The sequence below is a fragment of the Dermacentor silvarum genome, chromosome 8, assembly GCF_013339745.2.
Source record: "Dermacentor silvarum isolate Dsil-2018 chromosome 8, BIME_Dsil_1.4, whole genome shotgun sequence".
Classification (NCBI taxonomy): Eukaryota; Metazoa; Arthropoda; class Arachnida; order Ixodida; family Ixodidae; genus Dermacentor; species Dermacentor silvarum.
In genome coordinates, this window is record NC_051161.1 from 107,718,462 (window position 1) to 107,725,617 (window position 7,156).

The 7,156-nt window shown below is 46.1% G+C and overlaps 1 non-coding gene across 1 annotated transcript; it reads right to left on the reverse strand.

Moving 5' to 3' along the window:
* Positions 1-6,703: 6,703 nt before the first annotated feature.
* Positions 6,704-6,887, reverse strand: LOC119462981 (U2 spliceosomal RNA). Its single transcript, XR_005194327.1, has one exon. It is a non-coding gene; the product is annotated as a U2 spliceosomal RNA (small nuclear RNA).
* Positions 6,888-7,156: the final 269 nt, after the last annotated feature.

The window sequence follows — 7,156 nt, forward strand, 5'->3', positions numbered from 1 at the left end:
ATAGGGGACCCTCCCACCTCGGATGCCAAGTCACTGCTTCAAAAAAAGGTTTATTCATTTATTCATTCATTCGTTTTCGCTAAAACGAAACTGCAAACTCCGTCTTTAGTTTCGAAGGATTGTGTTTTTGCGACAAACAACCGTTTCTAAAGAGTTTCTGTCGGTGTACATATCTTCACGCGAAGATCACTCCGCACTTTCATGACGAGGAATTAATGACATCGCCCAACAGCGCCTCTAGCGGCCGCTCCTGCAAAGATGCGCGTTTTGTATGGGTGAGCGTCCTGTTTCGGGAATAAGTAATCATAGAAGCCATCTTTCAAAGTATTCCCGTTGAATTAGGCTCTACGTGCCCAGCCCGACCTCCCGTGCAAGAGGTGCCATTACTTACGGTTGAAACTCCGTTCCAAATTGTGGGCGAAGTTTGAGGTATGGAAGTCTATGGAAACCTTCAAATTTTGGGGGCTTTTTCTGGTCAGTAAAAAGCGATTTGCGACGAAAGTGTTGCATTGATTGTTGTACTCTAGAGGATATATCATCTTTAATAACTCAGCTTTCAGCTGGTTGTAGCAGCACCTCTTGAAATGACACTAAAGTCGTTCCAAATCGCAGTTTTTATAACAAGGTCGCGGATTTATAGTGGGGGTATGTACACCTTGTTATTTGCCTGCAACATCCCATCGAAGCGACAGCCGACCGCTCTGAAGCCAGCTGCGTCTCGATTCTTTTTAACACTTTGTTGCTGCTTAGTCTGGCAGTTTACGCCAGATGGCATGTTACGAAATGCAGGTTTTTCAGTTGCGTTTCGTGTTCTGTTCTTCCTATCTGCAACAATTTTTCCGTCCCAGAAATAGCTGGCTTTATGGTTCCGTAAAATGGAAACATGCTTCAAAACATCTTCCTGGTTTAGACATAAAGTATTTTAGACAATAAAAACAGATAGCGTGCTTTAAAAGTTGATTTCTTCTTTATTAAGATATTACTAAGGAATATGTGTTGCCTCGGCAGCCATGTATGGGGAAGGCGTGTTTTTGCTACTCTTGTGCTGCTTGAAACGTACCAAAAAACGCCTAACCACAAGTGTACGCAAGCAAAAGATACAAAACTGGAAAAATGCCCTGCAGTCGCAGAAGTAGTATTTGTACAAAGGAACATAGCTGAATATATTTGACGGGGTCCATTTTCATGGCATCATAGCAGAATTTTTGTGTACCTTGTTTTCGGCGTAAACGAAGGCTGCCCGAATTATTCGACAAAGTTGTTCGCTTCATACGAGCTGGTACCTCGAAAGCTAAAAATGTTATCCTCAATGCAGCACACGTGTCTTATCATGTAAACTATACGCAGATAGCTTCCCGAAATTTCATGAATACTAAAGGTCTTTATATGTTTCTGCCACAACAAGCGCAGAAGAGTTTTCAAAATGGTGCAAAATACACAGGGTCATATTAATGTATCCTGTCGTGTGAAAGAAAGAACGATGCCGACTGCATATCTTTTTTGAGTTATGCCCACAAAATTGTGAAAGAAGACCTTGTCGTCGACAACAATTACCACAGTTGCTACAGCATTATGTTGTTCAGTTCGTGACTCATTCTATTCCTCAGTCAGGTCACAGCATCTTTATATTGTTACGCCTCCGAAAACTACACCCCAGGAAACTACGGAGCTCTTTCACAGAGCGTGGTGCACTAAACGCTTCAACGGCTGCTGTCTTCCCGGGATCATGGCGAATGCCGTCCTTATCGACGAGGTGCACAAGCACAAGGGTTTGGCGGTCTCCGAAGTGGCATTTCTTTGAGCTTAAATCTAGGCCAGCGTTTATGATACAGTTCAGGACAATATCCAGACGCGAGTTGTGTTAGCTGAAGGTACGGCCAAAGATGACGACGTCGTCGAGTTAGCACATGCAGATGTGTCCATAAATCTCTCGAAAGTTGCCGTAGTGTTGCACAGTCCAAATGGCATCACAATAAATTTAAAGAGCCCGTCAGATGTTGCAAAGGCAGTCTTTTCCTTGTCTTCGGGATGCATCGGAATTTGCCAGTATCGGAATCGTAAGTCTACTGAGGAAAAGTAAGAGGCGGAATGAAGGTAGTCTATTTCGTCATGAATACGTGGGAGTAGGTACGCGTCCTTTTTTTGTTGCAGCATTCAATCGGCGATAGTCGACGCAAAATCTCTAATATCCATCCTTCTTTTTAGCACGAATCACCGGAGCTGCCCACGGACTCACTGACTCTTGTATGACTCCCTTTTTCACCATTTCGTGCACTTGGTCGTTGATAATCTGGCGCTCTGATGGTGAAACGCGATATGGATTTTGTCTAATCGGATTTGCCAAACCCGTGTTGATGGTATGGCGTGTTCGTGACGCGGGGATTGCAGGTATTTTGTACTGCGAAAAGTCAAATACCGAGACGTACTTCGAAAGCACACCCACTAACGTTGGGCGTTCGCTCGTGCTCAGCAATTTATTTACCATCGGCAAAAGGGCCGTTTCCGAACTGTGGCCATCAGGTTCTTCCGGCACTTATGTAAGTTCAGCCACCGATAAATACGCATGTTCCCGTACGAAGGATAATTCGAAGCCATCTGGTAGTATCAAGGGCTCTGTATAACGGTTAACGATCCATAAGCCAGTGCGTCCACCTTTGCTCGATACCACACAGTGTGCAAGCAACACATTCTTCTTCATACAGTGCATGTGCATTGGTTCCACGGTAGCATCGAAGCTGTCAGAATCGGCGCCGCAACAGACAACGCGAACAAAACGGTAGATGATGCAGCACGAAACTGCACACACAGTGCAGTTTCGTGATCTACAGGGTTCTCCAGGAGTCCTGACCGCATCCTCCCACATATGAATACCTTCCCTGTGCGGCAGCCTACAGTGGCACCACACTCCGGTAAGAAGTCCATGCCGAGAATAACATCATGGGTCGACCGAGGGATAATCACAAACTCTGTCGCAATAACATGGCTTCCCGAAAACACGTCTGCACTACGCACACCAATAGGTTGCAACCGCTCGCCACTCACTCCACATAACTTTGAAGCTTCGTCCCATTTGAACATGACCCTTCGCCCTAATACCTCTTTAATAGAGACACTCATAACCGAAATGGCTACGCCTGTGTCCACCAGAGCCATCACAGGCACATTATCCACAAGAACGCGCACTTTGTTTTTAAGCATGAACACAGGAGTTATTTCTGTCAGTAGCACATCTCCAGGGACCTCACCTCCATCGGCCGCCCTAGCTAGCTTTCCGGTGACTAAGGGGACGTGGTGCGACACAGCGGTGAGGGAGAACGGGATGCACGAGGATGCGGTGGGGGCGTCAAACACCTGTGAGATGCCGGGGAGCGATTCCGGGAGCTGCTAGGCCAATACTTGTAGCCAGACGATGCATGAGTTGGCCACGGGACACCATGGGGCTGTTTGGAGTGCCATGAAAACTCTGACGGCTGGCCATACAACGAGGTCATACGCTGGTTGCAAAATCGCGATATATGACCCGGGACACCGCAAGAGTAACACACCGAGGGAGGTCGAAATTTTGGTTGTTCGTCGATGAAGCGAATATTGTCATTTTCTCATATGTAGTGGTTTGGTTCATGGCGTCTGTCATGACGATACATCGGGCGTCGAGAAGGCGTGCCCTGTGCGCGTCGGTCGTAGTGCGGAGTCGGAGAGCGTGTTGTCATCTTAGACTGTGGGACCGCGCCGTGCTGTACGGCCGCTGCGCTAACCATCGGTTGCCATGGGATTGAATGTCACGCAGTCATAACCTCACGCGACGCGTACATGCCATGGTGGTCAGCTGTTGAACGCGACATTTCTTCGTGGCGGGAAAGTTCCTCGCGGACAATCTGTCGGATGGTCGAAGGAAGGTCGAGGCAAGGGCTCGTGTCCACACTGGCAACCATCGTAAAGTTTGCCAACCGACCAAACTTTGAGGTAATCCGACGTATCTTGAGCGTTTCAAAAGTTCGGCAATGCCGAATGACGTCGGACACAGAACTTAGGCTTTTTTTACCGATTAAAAATTATACACGTCCTCAGCCACTCCTTTCAAGCAAATGTCCGACTTTATCTTCTTCTGACATGCGAGCACTGTCCACTTTGCACGGCTTTAAAGCTTCTTCAATGTACGTTGTGCATGTCTAACCGGGTAGCTGCGCCCGTTGTGACAATGTCTGCTCAGCACGCTTCTTTTTGGCGACTGAGTCCCCAAAACACGCCTCGAGCTCTTCAACAAAAAGTTCCCATGTCGTAAGCGTGTCCTCGTGGATCTCGTACCGTACGAGTGCGGAGTCGGTGAGGGAGAACACCACATTGGTGAGCTGAGCGGTTGAATCCCACCCGTTGGACTTGCTCACTCGTTTGTAGTGAACGAGCCACTCGTCGGCATCTTCTCCCGCTTTTCCTCGAAGGTGGGTGGAGCTCGGTAGTGCTGCAGCGGAGTGTTAGGCGCTACCCTCGGAGCGGCTCCTTCAGGCATGTCGAAGACGGTCACGGCCGTTGGCGGGAGGCCGGCAAGTCGACGGCTTCGACGAAGCTGCAGCAGTGACGATTCTGTTGTGAGCGCACATCCAGCACCTCCACCACTCTGTTACGCGCGAAGGAGAGCGTTTATCACCCTTAAGGATGAAGGGGACCATTTATTTTAGGTCGCGAAGGTGAGCACAAGAGCGGCAAGCTGGCTGATGAACTCATCGCCGTCCTCTTCCTCTTTACCAACCCGGGACGCAGGCACGTTCACCGGTCATCGTTTTCCTCACTCACGCGTATGTGCAACAATATCATCACTGGTGCAATTCTTCCGTAATTCTGTGAGAATGTTCTTCTACCTTTAATTTAACGTATTTGATAAAACAAGCATTAGAAAGGACCGTGAGGGCGTTCACTAGAAATATTCTCTCATTATAATCGCTTACGACCCATATTGGTACGGTGGTTTTGTCATTATCACACCAGCGCCCGCTGAGCACCATTGATCATTATCTCCCCTGCCTGTATACAAAACTGAAGGGTGTCGCCCATTGTACCAAAGTTGCATAATGGCAGATGAGCCTATAGTATGGTCCCACTAAGCGACACATTCCCTCATCTGCTTTAGGGTCGCAAGGCATGGCTATTTCGCCGATGAGTACGAGCCTTTCAATTTCGCAGAAAGCTGAGAGAAGTACACGAGGCGAGCAGGTCGTATTTTGAAGTAGTGCTGATATTTAAGTAAAATCTCAAAGGGAATTTCAGTATCCTTTATTTGTCTACGTAGTTATTATACCTCTCCCCAGTTGTGCTAATAATGATGTAATGAATAATATGTTGTATAATGAATAATAATGATGTAATAATAATAATAGTGATGAAGTAAACTATCATGTAATAACATGATAGTTTACTTCATAGAGTTTACTTAATAGTTTTATGCATGCCATCTATACTTCCTACATGATGTCTACGATGGCTGTCCTGAAAATTAGCCTGGCTGAGGTACTGACGCTGTAATGACGTGGGCTGAAAGGCCATTTATTTAAAAGCGTTATGTGTGCGAAAAAAATGCAGGTGCTATATCGCACACTCGCAAAGTTTGATGCCACATATCTCCAAACTACTGTTATTCTGGAAAATAATTCCAACTGAATACGCCTTGCAAACTCACCGGCTACAATTCGTAAATTGTCAATGTGCCATAAAAATTTATTCGGAAGGCAGTTAGGGAGTTTTTGTTAATTAGATGAGTATATGTATTGATTTTTCATGCAAGTAATGTCCGCGCGCCTGTGAATAACCCAGTTAAGGACTCTAATTATGTCTGCTACAGGTGATTTTAAACAAAATCCGTAAAACAATTGATCCTAAAATGACCACTCCCTACATTGTTGAAGATTCTAAACTAATTACATACGGCGACTTCCTATTCTAACTTTTTCCTGTCTTCCCCCTACCAAATTTTTTAGCAATCAGAAAACGTAGGCCGTTGTTTCTTGTGAGCTATCCAGGGCCATGGTTTATATGATTAGTAATGCTGTACAAGCGAGTAGACTGACCGTGATTACTACATTAAGTACGCCAAAATACATATGTGAAACTACGGTCAAAATTACAGAGCTCCTTATTATATATAAAAGATTTCTGAAAGTACCTCCGATAAAAATGTTCCAAGTTTATTAGCATAAGGCCTTCGGTTAGGCTTTTGCGTAAAATCACTATAGGTATGAGGTTCTGTTGTGTGATAAATTAAAGGTTTGTCATCACTTCAAAAAAAAAGTGATTGTATAAGTTAATCTTTCTCGGACACAGACTTCTCCTCTGTACCACCACCTGACCTTTCTAATTCTGCCTAGACGACGTAACTTATGTCGCGGAACAACAATAAATACCGTTAATAAAGAAAGAACCATGCATCACATCTTCACGACAGTGCCCGGTGCGCTGGCGCGAGTATTCGCCTGTGATAAAGGTAATACGGCAGCCCGTCGTTCAAAAGTAACCTGTCACCCCCAGAAGGATTTTTTCTCAAGGACGCGACCAACTCGTATAAGGGCAATCCCGAGCTTGACATGATGCTTGCCGCTTTTTTGGTGGCTGGACGAGCGCGTTTTCGTGTATGTATTGCGCATGGCTTTGAAAGGACCTCAAGCATCAAAACTTTTACAGCGAAGCTGTATATGTCTAGTTTGCAGCGGATCGATGTCCGTAGACCAAATATCCCGAAGATTGTGCAATACCGGGACGAACCGAGGCGGAGGTGAAACGGGCCTTCACGCACTCCGCCAACTTGCAAAATTAAGTTTGATATCTTGGGTCCAAATACAACCCGTATCAGATATTAAGTTGATAAGAACAGATACTACACTTTGACCCGCGTCGGCCATTTCTACGTTCACACTATACACGTGTACGCCATCCCGCGAATTCTAACTAGTGCTTACCTATCTTAGTGTATTCTGTCTCCTGACGTCATTCTCTACGAAAGCTCTTTTCCTCAGTTCTGCTCTGACTGTGAAATGGGGCCGCGTGTTGTACAGTCTGAAGAATAACAACGTGCCTACCAAGAACGACGGCGTGAACAGAAAAGGGCAATGGAGGCTGCGGTGGCGGAAGACAACCGACGATGAACGGGCCGTACTTGGCCGCCAAGCGT